At 39.8% G+C, this 22,289-nt stretch overlaps 2 long non-coding RNA genes across 3 annotated transcripts in view; both read left to right on the top strand.

Annotated features, from left to right (window-relative positions):
* LOC129653312 (uncharacterized) overlaps positions 1-22,289 on the top strand; it is a 184,797-nt gene that overhangs the window by 133,860 nt on the left and 28,648 nt on the right. The window lies entirely within an intron of this gene.
* On the top strand, positions 15,570-21,624 carry LOC129653315 (uncharacterized). The gene is made up of 2 exons (XR_008715059.1): positions 15,570-15,832; positions 20,373-21,624. It is a non-coding gene; the product is annotated as an uncharacterized LOC129653315 (long non-coding RNA).

Raw genomic sequence — 22,289 nt, 5'->3', positions numbered from 1 at the left:
TATTGGTTGTTTGTTTATCTTCTTTGGATAAATGCATATTCAAGTACCTTACCTATTTTTAATTGGTTTTTTAGTTATTGTTATTGAGTTTTAGGAATTCTCTATAAATTCTGGACACTGATCACTTATCAGATATTTGATTTTCAAATATTTCCTCCCAATCTGTAGATTGCCTTTTTACCTTGTTGATAGTACCTTTTGATATATATATATATATATATATATTTAATTACAATATTCAGTTTGTCTGTTTTTTCTTTTCTTGCCTGTGTCTTTGTTGTCATATGTTAGATCATTGCTAAATTAGTTTTTGAAGATTTTGTTCTATGTTTTCTTTCAAGAATTTTAGAGTTCAGGGCCTGTGTTCTGGTCATGAATCCATTTTGAGTTAACTTGAGTTTATGAAATTAGTTAAGGATCTAACTATATTGTGCATGTGGATATTCAGTTTTTCCAGAACCATTTGTTGAAAAGACTGTATTTTCACCCATTGAGTGGTCTTGACACCTTGGTTGAAACTCACTTGACCACATACATATACCAGGATGTTTTTTTCTGGATTCTGTTCTATTCCATAAGTCTGTATGTCTGAATTTATGTCAGTGCCACACCGTTGTGGTTACTCTAGCTTTGTGATAAGTTGTGAAATCAGGAGCTGTGAGTCACTATCTTTGCTGTTCTTTTTCAGGATTGTTTTGGCTCTTTGGGGGTCCCTTAAGTTTCCATATAAATTTTAGGATTTCTTTATTTCTGCATAAAAGATAATTTGGATTTTAATAAGAATTCCATTAAATCTGTAGATCACTTTGGGTAGTAGTAACATCTTAATATTTAGTCTTCCAGTCAACAAACAGGGAATGTCTTACCGTTTATTTATATCTTCTTTAATTTTTTTTAGAAATTTTTTTTCATTGTACAAGCCTTTGATTCCTTAGTTAATTCATATTTTTTTGTACCATAAGTTATAGTAAACGGAACTGTTTTCTTAATTTCCTTTTCAGATTGTTGTTAGTGTATAGAAATGCAACTGATATTTGTATGTTGACTTTGTGTCCTGCTACTTTGCTGAATTTGTTTATTAGTTCTAACAGGGTGTTTTTTTTGGAGGGGAGAATCTGTAGGATTTTCTGGGTATGAGACTATATTATCTGACCAGAAATTATTTTACTCCTTCCTTTCCAATTTGGATGCATTTTATTTCCTTTTCTCACCTCATTGCTCTGACAAAAACTTCCAGTATTATGTTGAATAGAGTGAAGAAAGTGGGAATCCTTGCCTTATTCCTGATCTTAGAAGAAAAGCTCTTGGTTTTACATCATTCAGTATGAAATTCACTGTGGATTTTTCATATATGCTTCTGTTACATTGAGCTATGTTCCTTTGGTTCCTAATTTGTGTTTTTTCAATCATGAAAAACAGTTTTGAATTTTTCCAAATGCTTTTTCTGCAGCAGTTGAGATGATCATGTAGTTTTTTTTTTTCCCCTTCATTATGTTAATATGGTGTATTACACTGAGATTTTCTTCTGTTTGAACCATCTTTACATTCCAGAAATAAGTCCCACTTGGTCATGGTGTATAATACTTTTAATATACTGCTGAATTTGGTTTGCTTAATAGTTTGTTAAGGATTTTTGCACAAATTTTCATAAGGAATATTGGCCTATAGTTTTCTTTTTTTGTAGTGTATCTTGCATTGCTGTCAGGTTAATACTGGCCTTTGTAAAGAAGTTAGGGAGTATTTCTTCCTCTTTAATTTTTTTGGGAAAGCTTGAGAAGTATTGCTGTTAATACTACCTTAAATATTTTGTGGAATTTATCATTGAAACCATTAGGTTCAGAGTTTGCTTGGTTGGAAAGTTTTGATTCCTGGTTCAGTCCCCTTACTAGTTATAGGTATACTATACTAATATACTAGGATATATACTAGTTATATATATATACTAGTTATATATATATATATATATGTTCTATTTATATATATTTATTCTATATATATATTTATTCTATATATATATTTATTCTATTTATATATCTATTCTATTTCTTAGTGATTTAGTCTGGATATAATTTGTGTTTCTAGGAATATTCCATTTCATGTAATTATTCAATTAGTTTGCATACAGTTGCTCATAGTACTCTCTTATGATTATTTTTATTTCTATAGAATTGGTGGTAATATCCCCATTTACATTCCAGATTTTAGTAATTTGACTCTTCTCTCTTTTTTTTTTTCTCTCAGTACATCTAGCTAAATTTGTTAACTTTGTTGGTCTTTTTGAAGAGTCAACTTTTGGTTTCATTGATTTTTTTTCTATTATTTTTCTATTCTCAATTTAGTTAATCTCCTCTCTAATTTTTATTATTTAATTCTACTACCTCTGGGTTGTTTTTTCTTCCTTTTCTACTTCCCTAGCTTGTAAAGTTAGGTTGTTAGTTTGAGATATTTCTTGTTTTCTAATGTAAACATAGATCTTCCTGGTGGCTCAGACAGTAAAGGATCTGCCTGCAATGTGGGAGACCCGGGTTTGATTCCTGGGTCGGGAAGATTGCCTGGAGAAGGAAATGGCAATCCACTTTACATTTATAATGTAAACATTATAAACATCCCCTTTAGTACTGTTCTCATGTGTTCTGCACCCTTGGGTTTGTTGTGCTTTTGTTTTCACTCAATTCCAAGTTCTAACTTCTCTTGTGATTTCTTCTCTCATACGTTGATTATTTAAAAATGTGTTGTTTGATTTCTACAAATCTGTAGAGTTTTTTCTTTTGTTATTGATTGCCAACTTCATCCTGTTGTAGTCAGAAAAGATACTTTGTATGAGTTTATCTTTTAAAATCTATTGAGACTTAACCTGTGGCCTGACCTATGGTCTGTCCTGGAAAATATTCCATGTGCACTCTAGAAGAATGTGTATTCTGTTCTTGGATAGAGGCTGTATATGTTAGATCTAATTGATTTATTGTGTTGTAAAGTGCTCTATTTTCTTTCTTATCTTCTGTCTGGTTGCTGTATCCCTTATTGAGAGTAGGGTGTTGACGTCTCCACCTAGTATTGTATAACGGTCTATTTCTCCCTTTAATTCTGTCAGTTTTTGCGTTATGTGTTTGACAACCTGTTATTTACTATATAAATGTTTATAATCATTGTATTTTTGCTACATTGAAACTTTTATTAATGTATAACATTCTTTGTCTCTTGTATACTTTTTTCCAGTAGTTATTTATTTATGGCTATGCTGGGTCTTTGTGGCTGCACAGGCTTTTCCCTCGTTGCAGCAGGTGGGGGCTACCTCCAGCTGCATATGCGAGCTTCTCATTCCAGTGGCTTCTCTTGTGGACCGTGGGCCCTGAGGTATGCGGGCTTCAGTAGCTGCCGCCTGTGGGCTCAGTAGTTACTGCTCACAAGCTCCTGAGTACTGGCTCAGTAGTTGTGGCTCATGGGTTTAGTTGCTCCTCGGAATGTGGGATCTTCCCAAACCAGGGATCAAACTGGTTGCAAGATTTTTAACCACTAAACTATCAGGGAAGCCCTTGTATAGGTTTTTTGATTTAAAGTCTATTTTATCTGATATTATTATAACCACTCCTGCTTTCTTTTGACTATAATATTTGCACAGAATATCCTTTTCTAGCCTTTCAAGCTATTTGTATCATTTATCTAAAATAAGTCTGTTGCAGATGGCATGTGCTTGGGGCATGTTTTTTATTCACTCTGGTAATCTATGTCTTTTGATAGAGTTTAGTCTATTTACATTTACAGTAATCACCCCTAATATTTTCTAATATGCCTTATAGCTTTTTTTGTCCCCAGTCTTCTGCTTTACTGTGTTCTTTTATTTCGTTGATTTTTTGTTTGTAGTGAAACATTTAATTTACTGTTTCATTTTTCTTGTGTGTATAGTCTTAGTATCTTTTCATTTCAACCTGTAAGACTCCCTTTAACATCCTTTTATTTTTTCCAGGCAAAAATATGGTGGTTATAAACTCAGCTTTTGTTCATCTGAATGTCTTTATTTCTCCTTCACTTTTGAAAAACAGTTTTGCCAGCTATAAGATTCATGTTTGATACTTTTAGTCCTTTGACTATATCAGCCCACTGCCTTCTGGCCTCCAAATTTTCAGATGAAAACTATGCTGATAATATAATTGAGGATCCCTTGTATGTAACAAGTTGCTCCTTTCCTCTCGCTGCTTTAAAAATTCTGCCTTTGGCTTTTGACAGTTTGATTAAAATATATCTTTGTATGGGTCTCTTTAAGTTCATCCTACTTAGAGTTTGTTGAGCTTCTTGATGGATGTATTCACGTCTTTCATAAAATTTGGGGCCACTAATTCTTCAAATATTCTCTCTGCCCCTTTCTCTGTCTCTTCTCCTTCTGGAACTTCCACAATGTATATGTTGGTTCATTTCATTTGATAGTGTCTCAAAGGTTTCTCAGGCTCTGTTCATGTTCCTTCTATCCCTTTTCTTTCTGTTCCTCAGATCCAGTAATTTTATAATCCTATAGTCAACTAAGGTTCATTCTTTCTCCAGTCTGCTCAAATCTGCCTTTGAATCCCTCTAGTAAATTTTTCATTTAAGTTATTTTATGTCTCAGTTCTAAATTATAATTTTTTATTTTTTGGTTAGATTTCATATCTCTTTATTGATCTTTCCATTTTGTTCATTATTTTATTGACTTTCTTGTCTTAATGTAGTTCTTTGAGTATTTTTAGAACAGTTTTAAAGTTTTTGTCTAGTAGATGCAGGATCAGTTCCTTTTCAGAGACAATTCTGTTGGTTTACTTTTTAATTTGAGTGGGTTATATTTTCCTGTCTCTTTGTATGCCTGTGATGTTGTAGTTGGAAACTAGATATTTGAATCTAATAGTGCAGTATTTCTCAAAATGATTCTCTGCCTTTCCCATGGTTTGCTGTTTTTGTTGGTTTGGTTTCATTCTTTTATTGTTCTAGACTATTTCTATGTGACAAATCACCTTAGATATAAACGCAAAGTCTTCTCAGGTCTTTTCTGAGCCTGTGCCCTCCCTGGGAATACACAGCGACTTTCTAATTTCCCCTTAAATATTGTTGCTTCAATCTCTGCCTCACAAAGGGTAAAACAAAGAAAAAGGAAGGAAAAATGGCACTGACTCTTTATAAATCCCATTGAGTCACTTTAGTCAGAGGAGGAGAGCTTGCAAAAATGGGGGGATATACAACAATTTAAGCTATGACTTCTTTATTTGCAAATCTCTGATCAGAATCTGCAGTCAGAAGAGCTACCTCACATTTAGAGGACTGGGTTCTTTTTGCCCACCCTGGCTCCTGCAAACTGTATGCAAGTGACTCCAGGGGAAAAAAATGGCTGCCTGCCACGGGTTGGAGGAATGGGGAATGGATAGCTGCTACTGTGTCAAGAACTGAAGTTGACTGAAACTAACTGCAATTGACCATCAAAGACTTTTCCTGTAAGTGGCAAGCCTTCAGTCTATACTTCAGTGTCCCACAGTAGTTGCAGCACACAGATTCTGCCAATGCTGTTGTTGTCTAGGTAAGGTTACAGATTTCCGGTGCTTCCTACTCTGCCATCTTCCCAGAATCCTCCTATACTCATTGATTTCTGCATGTTAAACCAACCTCGCATTCCTGGAACACCTCACTTGGCCATGATGTATTATCTTTTTTTTTTTTAATTTTATTTTTAAACTTTACAATATTGTATTAGTTTTGCCAAACATCGAAATGAATCCGCCACAGGTATACCCGTGCTCCCCATCCTGAACCCTCCTCCCTCCGGGTCGTCCCAGTGCACCAGCCCCAAGCTGTATCATGCATGGAACCAGGACTGGTGGCTCGTTTCATACATGATATTATACATGTTTCAATGCCATTCTCCCAAATCTCCCCACCCTCTCCCTCTCCCACAGAGTCCATAAGACTGATTTATAGATCAGTGTCTCTTTTGCTGTCTCGTACACAGGGTTATTGTTACCATCTTTCTAAATTCCATATATATGTGTTAGTATACTGTATTGGTGTTTTTCTGTATTATCTTTTTTTGCATATTGTATTTGATTTGTTAAAATTTTGCTTAGAACGTTTGCATCTATGTTTATGAGGGATATTAATAGGTAGTTCACTTCTTATAATTGTTTTGTTTTGGTTTACAGTAAATGCTGAACTCATAGAATGACTTGGAGAGTATTCCCTTCTTTTCAATTTTCTGAAACAATTTGTGTAGACTTTTTCACTGTTTATTTTATATTGGAATATGGTTGACTAGCAATCAAGTGTGCAACCAAGCGATTCAGCTATACATATACGTGTATCTGTTCTTTTTCAAATTCTTTTCCTATTTAGATTGTTACATAATATTCAGCAGAGTTTCTTGTGCTATACAGTAGGTCCTTGTTGCTTACCCATTTTAAATTAAGCAGTGTATACATGTCAATTCCAAGCTTCCTAACTATCCCTCCCTCCCATCCTTCTCCTCTGGTAACCACAATTTTTTTTTCTCTAAGTAGTCTGTGAATTTTTGTCTGTTTTGTAAATAAGTTCATTTTATCATTTTTTTAAAAAACGATTCTGTGTATAAGTGATACCATTCAATATTCCTCTTTGTCTAATTTACTTCACTTAGTATGATAATCTCTGGGTCCATCCATGTTGCTGCAAATGGCATAATCTCATTCTTTCTAATGGTTGAGTAATATTCCATTATGTATGTACCAGATCTTCTTTATCCATTCCTCTGTTGATAGACATTAAGGTTGCTTAATATCTTGGCTCTTGTAAACAGTACTGTAGTGAAGATTGGGGAGCACATGTCTTTTCAGACCATGTTTTTCTTTGGATGTGTGCCCAGGAGTGGGATTGAATAATCATATGGCAGCTCTATTTCTAGTTTTTAAAGGAACCTCCATATTGTTCTCCACAGCGGCTGCACTAATTTACATCCTCATCAACAGTGTAAGAAAGTTCCCTCTCTCCATACCCTCATCAGCATTTATTTTTTTGTAGATTTTTTGATGATGTCCATTCTGACTGGTGTGAGGTAATATCTAATTGTCGTTTTGATTTGCATTTCTGTAATAACTGACAATGTTGAACATCTTTTCACGTGCCTCCTGGATATCTGTATGACTTTGGAGAAATTTCAATTTAGGTCTTCTGCCCATTTTTTGATTGAGCCCTTTATTTTGATAAAATTGAATGTTTTTGTGCCACTACCATGCTATTTTGATGACTATGCTTTGTAGTGTAGTCTGAAGTCAAGGAGCCTGATTCCTCCAGCTCCATTTTTCTTTCTTAAGATTGCCTTGGCTATTCAGGGCATTTTGTGCCTCCATACAAATGTTAATTCTGTCTCACTTATTCTGCTATTGATTCCTTCTAGTATATTTTTCATTTCGGTTATTATATTGTTCATTTCTTTCTTTGTTCTTTAGTTCTTCCAGGTCTTTTTAAATCATATCTTGCATTTTCTTGATTGTTGTCTCCATTCTTTTCCCAAGACCTTGGATTATCTTCACTATCATAATTTTGAATTCTTTTTTCTGATAGGTTGTCTATATCCCCTTCACTTAGTTATTCTTCTGAGGCTTCATTTTGTTCCTTCATCTGGGACATATTTCTCTGCCATCTCATTTTTTCTGACTTTGTCATTGTGGTTTCCATTCTTCAGGATTGAGGTTCTTACCTCTGCTGTCTGCTCTCTGGTGTATGAGGCTGTCTAAAGGCTTGTGAAGGCTTTTTGATGGAAGAGGCTGGTTCCTACCCAGGGCTGGTTGGACCTAGGTCTTGTCTCTCTAGTGGGCAGGGCCATACTCAGTTCACTCAGTTGTGTCCAACTCTTTGCTATCCCATGAATTGCAGCACGCCAGGCCTCCCTGTCCATCACCAACTCCCGGAGTTCACCCAAACTCATGTCCATTGAGTCAGTGATGTCATCCTGCCATCTCATCCTCTGTCGTCCCCTTCTCCTCCTGCCCTCAATCCCTCCCAGCATCAGAGTCTTTTCCAATGAGTGAGTCAACACTTCGCATGAGGTGGCCAAAGTACTGCAGTTTCAGCTTCAGCATCAGTCCTTCCAATGAACATGCAGGACTGATCTCCTTCAGAATGGACTGGCTGGATCTCCTTGCAGTCTAAGGGACTCGCAAGAGTCTTCTCCAACACCACACTTCAAAAGCATCAATTCTTTGGCTTTCTTCACAGTCCAACTCTCACATCCATACACGACCACCGGAAAAGCCATAGCCTTGGCTAGACAGACCTTTGTTGACAAAGTAACATCTCTGCTTTTTAATATCTGTCTAGGTTGGTCATAACTTTCCTTCCAAGGAGTAAACGTCTTTTAATTTCATGGCTGCAATCACCATCTGCGGTGATTTTGGAGCCCCCCAAAATAAAGTCTGACACTGTTTCCCCATCTATCTTCCATGAAGTAATGGTACCAGATGCCATGATCTTAGTTTTCAGAATGTTGAACTTTAGGCCAACTTTTTCACTCTCCTCTTTCACTTTCATCAAGAGGCTTTTTAGTTCCTCTTCACTTTCTGCCATAAGGCTGGTGTCATCTGCATATCTGCATGTCATTAGCAATCTTGATTCCAGCTTGTGCTTTTTCCAGCCCAGCGTTTCTCATGAGGTACTCTGCATATAGGTTAAATAAGCAGGGTGACAATATACAGCCTTGACATATTCCTTTTCCTATTTGGAACCAGTCTGTTGTTCTATGTCCGGTTGTAACTGTTGCTTCCTGACCTGCATATAGGTTTCTCAAGAGGCCGGTCAGGTGGTCTGGTATTCCCATCTCAGAATTTTCCACAGTTTATTGTGATCCACACAGTCAAAAGCTTTGGCATAGTCAATAAAACAGAAATAGATGTTTTTCTGGAACTCTCTTGCTTTTTTGATGATGCAGCAGATGTTGGCAATTTGATATCTGGTTCCTCTGCCTTTTCTAAAACCAGCTTGAACATCTGGAAGTTCACAATTCATGTATTGCTGAAGCCTGGCTTGGAGGATTTTGAGCATTACTTTACTAGTGTGTGAGATGAGTGCAAATTGTGTGGTAGTTTGAGCATTCTTTGGCATTGCCTTTCTTTGGGATTGGAATGAAAACTGACCTTTTCCAGTCCTGTGGCCACTGCTGAGTTTTCCAAATTTGCTGGCATATTGAGTGCAGCACTTTCACAGCATCATCTTTCAGGATTTGAAATAGCTCAACTGGAATTCCATCACCTCCACTAGCTTTGTTCATAGTAATGCTTTCTAAGGCCCACTTGACTTCACATTCCAGGATGTCTGGCTCTAGGTCAGTGATCACACTGTGATTATCTGGGTCGTGAAGATCTTTTTTGTACAGTTCTTCTGTGTATTCTTGCCACCTCTTCTTAATATCTTCTGCTTCTGTTAGGTCCATACCATTTCTGTCCTTTATCGAGCTCATCTTTGCATGAAATGTCCCCTTGGTATCTCTGATTTTCTTGAAGAGATCTCTAGTCTTTCCCATTCTGTTGTTTTCCTCTATTTCTTTGCATTGATTGCTGAGGAAGGCTTTCTTATCTCTCCTTGCTGTTCTTTGGAACTCTGCATTCAGATGCTTATATCTTTCCTTTTCTCCTTTGCTTTTTGCTTCTCTTCTTTTCACAGCTATTTGTAAGGCCTCCCCAGATAGCCATTTTGCTTTTTTCCATTTCTTTTCCATGGGGATGGTCTTGATCCCTGTCTCCTGTACAATGTCACAAACCTCTGTCCATAGTTCATCAGGCACTCTATCTATCAGATCTAGGCCCTTAAATCTATTTCTCACTTCCACTGTATAATCATAAGGGATTTGATTTAGGTCATACCTGAATGGTCTAGTGGTTTTCCCTACTTTCTTCAATTTCAGTCTGAATTTGGCAATAAGGAGTTCATGATCTGAGCCACAGTCAGCTCCTGGTCTTGTTTTTGCTGACTGTATAGAGCTTCTCCATCTTTGGCTGCAAAGAATATAATCAATCTGATTTTGGTGTTGACCATCTGGTGATGTCCATGTGTAGAGTCTTCTCTTGTGTTGTTGGAAGAGGGTGTTTGTTATGACCAGTGCATTTTCTTGGCAAAACTCTATTAGTCTTTGCCCTGCTTCATTCCGTATTCCAGGCCAAATTTGCCTGTTACTCCAGGTGTTTCTTGACTTCCTACTTTTGCATTCCAGTCCCCTATAATGAAAAGGACATCTTTTTTGGGTGTTAGTTCTAAAAGGTCTTGTAGGTCTTCATAGAATCATTCAACTTAGGCTTCTTCAGCGTTGTGGTTGGGGCATAGACTTGGATTACTGTGATATTGAATGGTTTGCCTTGGAAACAAACAGAGATCATTCTGTCGTTTTTGAGATTGCATCCAAGTACTGCATTGGATGGACTCTTTTGTTGACCATGATGGCCACTCCATTTCTTCTGAGGGATTCCTGCCCACAGTAGTAGATATAATGGTCATCTGAGTTAAATTCACCCATTCCAGTCCATTTGAGTTCGCTGATTCCTAGAATGTCAACATTCACTCTTGCCATCTCTTGTTTGACCACTTCCAATTTGCCTTGATTCATGGACCTGACATTCCAGGTTCCTATGTAATATTGCTCTTTACAGCATAGGACCTTGCTTCTATCCCCAGTCACATCCACAGCTGGGTATTCTTTTTGCTTTGGCTCCATCCCTTCATTCTTTCTGGAGTTATTTCTCCACTGATCTTCAGTAGCATATTGGGCACCTACTGACCTGGGGAGTTTCTCTTTCAGTATCCTATCATTTTGCCTTTTCATACTGTTCATGGGGTTCTCAAGGCAAGAATACTGAAGTGGCTTGCCATTCCCTTCTCCAGTGGACCACATTCTGTCAAATCTCTCCACCATGACCCGCCCGTCTTGGGTTGCCCCCACGGGCATGGCTTAGTTTCATTGAGTTAGACAAGGCTGTGGTCCTAGTGTGATTAGATTGACTAGTTTTCTGTGAGTATGGTTTCAGTGTGTTTGCCCTCTGAAGCCCTCTTGCAACGCCTACCATCTTACTTGGGTTTCTCTTACCTTGGGCGTGGGGTATCTCTTCACGGCTGCTCCAGCAAAGCGCAGCCGTTGCTCCTTACCTTGAATGAGGGGTATCTCCTCACCGTCACCCTTCCTGACCTTCAACGTGGGATAGCTCCTCTAGGCCCTCCTGCGGCCACACAGCCATGGCTCCTTGGATGTGGGGTTGTCTCCCGAGTTCTCTCTCTGTGTAGCACTTTCCTTTCTGGTACTCTCTTTTTACCAAGTTGAGTTGCCATGGTTTCCTACAAACTCTCCTTGCCTTCTCCTCAGTTCAGGGAGTTCATGATTGCTCTCACATCCCTCCACCCTGCACTATGGCCATCACCTCTCATAGGAATACGTTTCCTATATCTCAAGGATCACTTGCCTTCATTGTGTGATATGTAGTGTCTTGCAAGCCTTTGTTTCATGTGTTTAGTTTTTTCTTAATTGTTTCAGATGTAAGGTTAGATATGGTTCCTGTTATTCAATCTTACAGGGAAGCCAAAGTCCCTATAGCTTCATTTTTTTGTAAAGAGTAGAAACAGTTTTGCATTGAAAGGAAGAAGAGGAATGGAATTCTAGAAGTCATACTGACTGTCCTAGATGATTTCGCCTTCTCTAGCATGTCTCAGCATCAGAAATTAATTTGGTTCCTCTTTTTCTAGTATATTGTTTAGTATCCAGGCTAAATCTGCCATCTGCCTTTATGTAATGCTTCAGCTTTCTGGGACCATTCTTCCTGGGCGTATACTGTAGGTGGAGAGCAAAATGTACCTAATACTGATAACTGTTGGACTGTGAAGAAAGCTGAGCGCTGAAGAATTGATACTTTTGAACTGTGGTGTTGGAGAAGACTCTTGAGAGACCCTTGGACTGCAAGGAGATCCAACCAGTCCATTCTGAAGGAGATCAGCCCTGGGATTTCTTTGGAAGGAATGATGCTAAAGCTGAAACTCCAGAACTTTGGCCACCTCATGTGAATAGTTGACTCACTGGAAAAGACTCTGATGCTGGGAGGGATTGGGGGCAGGAGGAAAAGGAGACAACATAGGATGAGATGGCTGGATGGCATCACTGACTCGATGGACGTGAGTCTGAGTGAATTCCAGGAGTTGGTGATGGACAGGGAGGCCTGGTGTGCTTCAATTCATGGGGTCGCAAAGAGTCGGGCACGACTGAGTGACTGAACTGAACTGAACTGGTCTGATAACTGATGACATACCAACACAGTATTTCACTGTGACATAACTCCCAGAGAAAATACTTTGAAAAATTATTTAGAAACATCTCTTTCTGATATTTCTGGACTGCACAGGTCTGAATCATGAATGAAAGATCAGACTATTTTATGAGTGTTTTTTTTAGTCCCCAGTCTTTGTTCCTTTCCAAATAATAGTTTATGCAATGATGATAGTATTTAAGACATATGATCAGAGAAATACATTCATCATTTATTTACCCACAGATAAATATTTGAGAACCTGTTATGTGCCAGGCACCTCCACTCCCGTGGGTTGTATGTGTGTCACTCCTTAGCACTTTATACCTTATTATTCTTTGCTTTCTGTTAGAATTACATACATTCTGATCTCTCTTCTGACTTGTGAACTTACTTCATTCAAAGCCCATGCCTTATTTAACATCTGTATATCCCTTATAGCACTTAACACAGTTTCCAGAATTTAGAAAAACTCAATAAAGGATTTCCATTTGGAATGAACTTTTAAATATGCATGTACATTTGAGTTTTTGAGAATATAGACATATACTCTGTCTGTGTATTCCCTGCTTACTGACTTGGCAGACTTTCAGACAGAAAACAATTTTGAATAGATAATATTTTTCTTTCTAAAAGTCGTTCCTTCTCAGCAGTAGCTGCTATGGCTCTGCAAGTTAGATCAAAGCAAGGCACGAGTCCCCCAAGAGGCCCTGGTTATTAAATTTAGATGAAAAAGTGTTTTCTTTCTTATGAATACTTGTAAGAAGACTGTGCTTGGGAATGATGGTGCTAATCATTTACATCTATGGGACATAATCATTCCTATGGATGAGCTACAGCTCCAGTCTGAGAGGTAGTAAGAGAAGTCCAGATATAAATAGATATTACCTGTTTCTCCCAGTAGCTTTTAGTTCAGACTAAATGATAATGTATGAGGACTTTTAAAAGAAAGTTTTCAGCAGAGGTTATTTTCAGCTTTATTTAGACACTATTGACTTATCTACTTAGTTATTTTATAAATCTTACCAGGGCTGTGAACTTTTGGTTTCTGTCTTTATATACTCTTCTGCACACATTCAGGGATGTATCAATGGATATTTACTGTCCTGTCAGGCTCACAGGGAAGTCTGGTTTGTATTAAGGTAGAAAGGATTTTGGGAACACAAGGATGGGTTTATTTCTCATAACTAATTTTTAAATATATTCAGTTTACAGGTCATATCAGAACCTCGCTCAAGGCATGTAACCCCTTTTGCTTACTGCTGCTGCTGCTGCTGCTAAGTCACTTCAGTCATGTCTGACTCTGTGCGACCCCATAGACAGCAGCCTACCAGGCTCCTCCATCCCTGGGATTCTCCAGGCAAGAACACTGGAGTGGGTTGCCATTTCCTTCTCCAAAGCATGAAAGTGAAAAGTGAAAGTGAAGTCGCTTAGTCATGTCTGACTCTTCACAACCCCATGGACTGCAGCCTACCAGGCTCCTCCATCCATGGGAATTTCCAAGCAAGAGTACTGGAGTGGGTTGCTATTAGGTTAGCATAATTTTTTTTTTTAGAATAGGTGCTATTTATCTATAGGTCAATGAGACAAAACTCTTGCTAAAGTATCTAATTTTTTTATACTTTCAAAGCAATACTAAAGATGAACAAAGATTTGGGGTAAAAGTTGAGGTTGATGTGCAGTGCAGAATTTCAGAAAAATGTGAGCAGGGAAAGAACTCCAGAAACCTAAAAAAGGATTCTCATGAGTCTTTGCTGAGCACAAGGCTGCATATTCATAGAGGAAACCATACAAAGTCAGGTAAAGAATACCAAAGAGAATTGTAATCAGAATAATCCCCAGAAGTCAATGAAATGTTTAATCTGTGACGATGTCTTCAAACTATGACTGGTCAAATTGAAGAGCCAGTGGTGATCACACCAGGGCATTCATGGTAGACCCCACACTTTAGCACTAGGGCTGTGCTATTTTAGAGTGAAAACTACTCTAGGCCTGCTCTAGAAAAGCTTAAAGACAGACCTTAAAAGATCAAACTGATCTATAAATTACCTAACTGCCTGACCAACACTTAAGGAAAGACAGCACAATCCAGACACTCAACAACAAGTATTCACAAAGTTCAGCATTCCATAAAAATTACTGGATGCTCCAAGAAACAGGAAAACAACTCATGATTAGAGAAAGATCAGTCAACAGGAACAGAAATGATAGCATTAGGGGGGGGAAAGGGTGTAAAATAGTTACTGCAACCATCTTCTAATTTTTAAAGGAAATCAGTGAAGATATAAAAAAATATCAGTGGAGCTTCAGATAAGAAAAATAAAATATTTGCAACTAAAATCTCACTGACTGGGATTAACAGAAGATAACAGAGCCTCAGTGTCCTGTGGAAAATAATTAGTAGTCTAACATATGTATAAATGGAGAAAGAGTACGTGAGAAGGAAAGATAGAAAAAATACTTGAAAAAATAGATGAATAATCATGTAAATAATTATATTGAGTAGAAATGATACAAATATCTGAATTGAAACACAGAGATTGTCAGATTTGACTTTAAAAAACAAAGCAAGACCCAACTATATGCTTTTTACAAAATATTCATTTTTAATAAAAAGACATAGATATGTTAAGGAAGAGATGTGAACTCGACACAAAACTTTTCAGAAGACAGTGAAGGAAGGCATGCTTCCTAATTCATTTTATAAGATTTGCATTAATCTCATTCCAAAATACTACCAAAAGGGCGAGCTTAGGGAGGGCGTGGAAGCTCTGTGCCCTTCCTCATACCTTACCCTACACATCTCTTCCATCTGGCTGTTACTGAGTTAAATCCTTGCATGATATACTGGTGGTCTAGTAAATTAAAAAAATTTTTTTGAGTTCTGTGAGTCACTCTAGTGAATTAATCAAACCTAAGGAGGAGGTCACTGGAATCCCTCATGTAAATTTCTTTGTGTTCATGAAATAAGACTACACTGTCTGATTTTTCTCCCAGGTAAACTGCCCAATAACCATTAATTTCACAGGGACTTTCTTTCTAACCACAGACTTTCAGTACATACTGAACTGCTAACAAATTAGAAATACATGCAAAATCTCACAAGACATAGTGTCACAAAGGGTTACCCTGGTCAGTATCCATAAGAGTAAAGTATATATACAATAATTAGATTAGCACCAGTGATGCAAAGCCAGATTCTTTTCTACAGGCTTTCTATGTTAATCTGTGTAATCTTTATAAGAACCATATGAGGTGAGAACAATTATCATCCTCATTTTATGGATGCAGCTGGAGAAGGCAATGGCACCCCACTCCAGTACTCTTGCCTGGAAAATCCCATGGATGGAGGAGCCTGGTGGGCTGCAGTCCATGGGGTTGCTAAGAGTCGGACATGACTGAGCGACTTCACTATCACTTTTCACGTTCATGCATCGGAGAAGGAAATGGCAACCCACTCCAGTGTTCTTGCCTGCAGAATCCCAGGGACAGGGGAGCCTGGTGGGCTGCCATCTATGGGGTCGCACAGAGTCGGGCACGACTGAAGTGACTTAGCAGCAGACTCTCCCAAGGTCAGTAAGTGGTGAGCCAGAATTTGAACGCGACCAACTTTGCCCCAGCGTCCTTGTTCTTAGCCTCTAGGAAACTGTGAAATACTTACTAGTTAATGTTGTACAACAGGGTCATATAGTCTCTAAGAAGTGCATTGCCTTGCTCTGTTCTTTTCCTCATGCTTTCATACTGAGTGCTTAAGTATCAGTGCATAGTGTGAAGGTCTTATAAATGATGATCAATAATTAGGAAATAAATTGATTAGGATATTATTTAAAATTTGATTGGATATTGGAGGATGATGAAAATGTTGTCAAATTAATTGTGATAGTTGCACAACTCTGAATATAATTTTTAAAAATACTGAGTTATAACTGTAAATGGATGCACCGTGCAATATGTGAACTGTATCTAAAGCTATTTTTTTAAATTATTTATTTATTTGGCTGCACTGGGTCTTATTTGCATCATGCAGGATCTTTAGCTGTGACATGCAAACTCTTAGTTGTAACAAGTGGGATTTAGTTCCCTGACCAGGTACTGAACCTGGTCGCCTGCATTGGGAGCATGGAGTCTTAGCCATGGACTACCAGGGAAGTCCCTGTAAGTTGATTAATTGAGACAAATCCACATGACTTCAGTTTATTGTCAGCACTGCTAAAGCAATCCCTAGTCCTTACCTGGCGGAGAAGGCAATGGCACCCCACTCCAGTACTCTTGCCTGGAAAATCCCATGGATAGAGGAGCCTGGAAGGCTGCAGTCCATGGGGTCACTGAGCATCGGACACGACTGAGCGACTTCCCTTTCACTTTTCACTTTCATGCATTGGAGAAGGAAATGGCAACCCACTCCAGTATTCTTGCCTGGAGAATCCCAGGGATGGGGGAGCCTGGTGGGCTGGCATCTATGGGGTCGCACAGAGTCGGACACGACTGAAGCAACTTAGCAGCAGCAGCAGTCCTTACCTGGCTTGTGGGAGGCATGGATGCTCTCTCCCTCCATGCTTGGGGTGGGCCCCTTTTCACAAACTCTTTTCAGTCTTGAAAATCTTCAAGTCTCCATGTGAAACATGTCACCTCTGTTCACCTCTCTCCACCTCTCTCCCCCAGTTCTAATGATGGATGCTGATGTGAGGGGAGAGGGTGGGACCTAGGAATTGGGCTCAGGTCTGCATGACACACTTCGACAAGACAGCAGAAAGAAGATCACACCCTGAGGAGGAGGAGGAATTTGGAAAGAGGACACCTGGGTGAATTAGGGATGTTTACCCTGGGTGTCTTGGTAACAGTCTTTAAACATTTGATGACCTGTCTTCAGAATGAGGAATTAGCTCCAGAGGACAGGTCTATGTGTGGTAGATGTAAGTTACACAGATTGGGAATAAAACAGCAGCAAATGGGGTCCATCTCAGATGGCCACCTATTTAGTCAGAGCCACCTTAAAATACTAGGCCTTCCCAGGTGACACAGTGGTAGAGAGTCTGCCTGCCAATGCAGGAGACTCAGAACATGCTGGATTCAATTCCTGGATCAGGAAGATCCCCTGGAGTAGGAAATCCCATCCCAATATTCTTGCCTGGAGAATTCCTTGGACAGAAGAGCCTGGTGGGCTGCAGTCCATGGGGGATCTCAAAGAGTAGCACACAATTGAGTAACTGAGCATACATACCTTAAACACTACTTTCAAAAGCTTGCTATTTGATATTTGAAGACTGGCTCTACATGGTATGGGCAAACCAGAGAAGAGTCACATTGACAGGAAATGCCCTGGGTCCAGTTTCACAAAGGACAAATTTTAGAGCATGAATTAAGGATTTTGTGACTGTGTCTTAATCCTGTGTGTGCTAGTTACTCAGTCGTGTCCGACTCTTTGTGACCTCATGGACTGTAGCATACCAGGCTCCTCTGTGCATGGGATTCTCCAGGCAAGGATACTGGAGTGTGTTGCCATTTTCTTTTCCAGGGGACCTTCCCAACCCAGGGATCAAACCCAGGTCTCATGCATTGCAGGTGGATTCTTTACCGTCAGCCACCAGGGAAGTTCTGTTTTAATCCTAGATACCTTTATAATTAACATAACTTATCCTGGCTGAGTCAGTGTGAGGTCTCAAACCTTTTATATAAGAGCAGACTGGCTCAAAGCAGCTGATGTTTCTAAGAAACCCTTCAAGAAGGAAAACAAAGCATTATAACGTCTTTTTCTTTGAACCTGACATCAGCTACTAACAGAAAAGAAAGCCCAAGCCTTATAAATGTGCTTACATCCAATAAGTCTCAGTTCCTTTCTGTTAAATATTTTCTCAGGCAGATGATATTTTCTGGAGGGACAATATAAACAGACTTCTTCAAAAAGGAAGGCTCACGTAGCCCCCAAATGCTCTAAATGGAAATAACTGAACATGGAAGAGAATGCATATTTGAGTTTTTATTTTAGATCAGGCTGTAATTGGCCTATTCTGTGGCCTTATGCAGGATAGATTTTGTTCTTTAGAAATTTTTATATTATATTGAAATAAAGTTGATTAATAATGTAGTGTTAGTTTCAGGTATACAGCAAAGATTCAGTTCAGGATAGATTTCTTATCAGTAAAATGAGGGGCTATAATTAAATTCCTGTTTCTCAAACATGGCCTCTTGGACCATTTTAATCTGAATCATCCAGGATGCTTATAAAATGGCAAAATATGGAGCCCACCAAGACTTATTTTATCAGTATTTCTGGAGGTAGCACTCAGGAATCTGCATTTTCAGTAAATAGCCTAGGGGATTCTGGTGTACACTATGGTTTAGAATTACTAGATCAGATATTCACTAATACCCCTTTCATCTTGAAGATTATTTCATACACTGTGGAGAACCTGGAATATCTTTCAAGTAGAGATTTGGCCCTGCATCTTACCCTTTCTGAAGAGCTCTAGACTGACCAATGATTGGTTTACCCAGGATGCAAACCTTTCAGGCAAGCTGAAACAAGTTGATCACCCCATGAGAACCCAACTGAAATGATTATTTATTCCACTAGAGAGACATGCCTGTCTATCAGGATGCCAGGACCTTCTCTGTGCCAGTCACAAATACACAGCTAGCTGAGATGTAATTCCTGGCATTCTGATAGCAGAGGATTAAGAAACTGTTGTGCCCCGCAGCATGAGGGTCAGTTCAGAAACCACGGTTGCCCACCTGCAGTCTATTTGCATGGCTTGAAGTAGGGGTGGTAGGAGGGTGGGCTTCAGTCTTGGGGGAGTTGGCAGGGCAGCTTCCACCAGCCGCTCCCGGCCATCTGTGTAGCTTGTAGCAGCAGCGAACGTGAGTCATTTCTGCTGCATCACTGCAAACCACCCATGGGGAGTTCGACCTCCGCCTACTTCTAGAGAGGCATTTAACGAAGACTGACCTAATTCAAGCAAAAATAGGTCTCGATTAGTATGTGACTAACCCGCTGATTTTTCTAATTACAAAAGAACCTTTCTGCCATGTTTGGTGACTCGATGGTGATGCTTGGTAATGGTAAAGTTGTACTTTGGTTGTGTTAATACTTCTTCCTTTTCCTTCCTCTCATATCCCAGCTTTCTCTCTCCCTGTCTCAAGGGAAGTTAGCAGCTGGTGGCCAATCATGGTGCCTGAAAATCCTCTCCAAGTACCTCTATCTGGCAGAGCAGCTCCCATTTTTTCGTGAAATAAATATGGAAATTAGAAATGAAAAATAAGCAAATTGGGACTTGTCTTTGAGACAAGAGTGGGAGAATTATTTAAAAATTATTGTTACTGTTTGGTCACTTCAGTCGTGTCTGACTCTTTTGAGACCCCGTGGACTGTAGCCCACCAGACTCCTCTGTCCATGGAATTTTCCAGGCAAGAAGACTGGAGTGGGTTGCCATTTCCTCCTCCAGGGGATCTTCCTGACCCAAGGAACAAACATGTCTCCCGTAGGTGGATTGGCAGGCAGATTCTTTACCACTGAGCCACTAGGGAAGCCCTATTTAAAAATAGGCTTACAATAACCTGTAAGGACTGATGTAATTGCAACATATTTTAGGAGTGAGGGGTTGCCTTCTGAGAGGAGAAGGTACTGTGATGCTCAGAGTGATACAGTTTGAAGATGGAGCAAGGGTCCAGATGCTAAAGGATACAGGTGGCCACTAGAAGCAGAAAAAGGCAGGCAAGGAATTCTCCCTTAGAGGCTTCAGAAAGAACCAGCCCTGCAAACGTCTTGACTTCAGTCCTGTGAAAGTGATTTTGGACTTTTGACCTCCAGATCTATAAGAGAATAAATTTGCATGGTATCAGGCCACTCGTTTGCATAATTTGTTGCAGCAGCAAGAGAAACTGACACATCATCTTAACTAATGTGCTGGCTCACTCAATGGAAACTACAGATTCGTGCATCCGTGTGCCACACCAGCCAGTCCTCAGATCCTGCCTAATCCTCTCCTAAACGGACTCCTCAGTTCTGCCCACTGCTTTCCATCCCTGCTGTCTTTATCCTCGTCCGGGATAATGGATCTCTCCCCTTTGAACCCGGTTTCTCTCATTTCAGCCACAGTGTTTTTGTTTTTACAGATCAGACCGTGTCTTTCCTCTGCTTCTAACTACCTCAGTGGCTGCTCACTGACTTCAGGATGAAGCCCTGGGGACAAACAGAGTCAAGGTCGGAGGATGTGTTACACCACGGCTCCCACAGTCTCCTGAGAAACGGGCTCCTCTTGGGTTTCTCGGCACTAAACTTGGGGACTGCTGTGGGCTGGACTGTGGTAGGAGGGAGCGGGTAGGGCCCAGTGTGATAAACGGGAACTGCCCTCCAGCCCGGGTGTTCTGCCCTGTACAAGCCTTGTCAGCACAGTGAGATTTCAAGACTGATAGGGTGCAGCAGCGGGAGGCGTCCCTTGGCACTGCTCCAGATAACCCACACGAACAGCTTCGGTGTCGTGCTGGGGAATGGAAAACCTGGAGGAGATGGTGAAGCCTCCAAAGGGTTTGACGTGACCCTCGCTCAGTCACATTATCGTCTTCAGCTGTGTATTCCCAGGACAGAACACGGTGGCCAGAAGAGTGTGTCTGTGCCTTGCAGAACACTTATTTCTCTTTGCTGTATACTGACTCTCTCGGCTTTCTTCTTTATCCTTCAAGCAAGTAAGCCTGCTCTGGCTTGCCCATGTGGTATCTGTGTCTTCTGATAATTCAAAGCTTTCCATTGACTAACATGGTGGTTGCGTGAAGACTAAGCTCTGAACCCAGTTGAAGTTCTCTCCCTTCAGGCTCCAGACTTATCCCTTCACAGAGCTCTGACCTTGAACCACAGCAGACTACTTTCTCCCACACCTTCACTTGGCACACTCTTCCCCATTCTTGTGGCCCAACTAACCTCTGCCACCCTTCAGCCCTCAGTTCAAATAATGGCTCTTCCAGGAGCTACTTTTGACTCCTCAGCCCCTCGTAGGGGCTTCCATATTACCCTGAAACTTCCCTACCCTATAAGAATCACAGTCTGGGGCAGAGGTTTATTTGTTGTCTAAAATTTCATTGGATGGTGGACAACTCAAAGCCACTGCTTCATCTGGCTTTTCATTACCAAAATCCTAGTGCTCTGCACGACACTGCATGGTTAATAAATACATTTGATGAATGGGTGAGTGAACTAAGAATAACAGCAATCATGTTTTATAGAATGCCTGTTATGTGATAAGCACCATGCTGAGTACTGTGTGCATGTCTGTGTGTATACGTGTATGCAGTTGATCCTTGGACAACACTGGTTTGAACTGCCTGGTTCTACTTATAAGGCAGATTTTTTTTCAATAAATATATAATAGTACCTGTATTTTCATTTTACAGATCATTAAGTGTGGGGAAAAATTTGTATTCAAGTAGAGATCACAGTATGTGGAATCAAAAGAACTAAGGTTTAAATCCTTATTCTATCCAAACTGTTGCAGCTTCCTGCCCTGGGTTGAGGCGTCTATCAGTTTCTCTATTTTTGAGGGAGAGATAGTAGTATGCAGATTTTTAGTGGCTCAGGGAGTTGGGGCCCCTAACCCCTGCATTGCTCAAAGATCAGCTGTTATCTCTAATCCTAAATACAACAGTACAAGGTTGGTCTTGTTATCCTAATTCCATATTGGGAAAACTAAGGATTCTGTTGTGCAGTTGCTCAGTCGTGTCTGACTCTTTGAGACCCCATGGACTGCAGCACACCAGGCTTCCCTGTCCTTCACTGTCTCTCAGAGTTTGCTCAAACTTATGTCCATTGAGTTGGTGATGCCATCCAACCATCTCATCCTCTGTCACCCCCTTCTCCTGCCCTCAATCTTTTCCAGCATCAGGGTATTTTTCAATGAGTCAGCTCTTCACATCAGGAGGCCAAGGATTGGAGCTCAGCTTCAGCATAAGTCCTTTCAATGAATATTCAGGGTTGATTTCCTTTAGGATTGACTGGTTTGATTTCCTAGCTGTCCAAGGGGCTCTCAAGAGTCTTCTCCA

The sequence above is a fragment of the Bubalus kerabau genome, chromosome 5 (genome assembly GCF_029407905.1).
Source record: "Bubalus kerabau isolate K-KA32 ecotype Philippines breed swamp buffalo chromosome 5, PCC_UOA_SB_1v2, whole genome shotgun sequence".
Classification (NCBI taxonomy): Eukaryota; Metazoa; Chordata; class Mammalia; order Artiodactyla; family Bovidae; genus Bubalus; species Bubalus kerabau.
The sequence above is the reverse complement of the archived record's forward strand: the minus strand, read 5'-3'. Positions and strand labels throughout refer to the sequence as shown.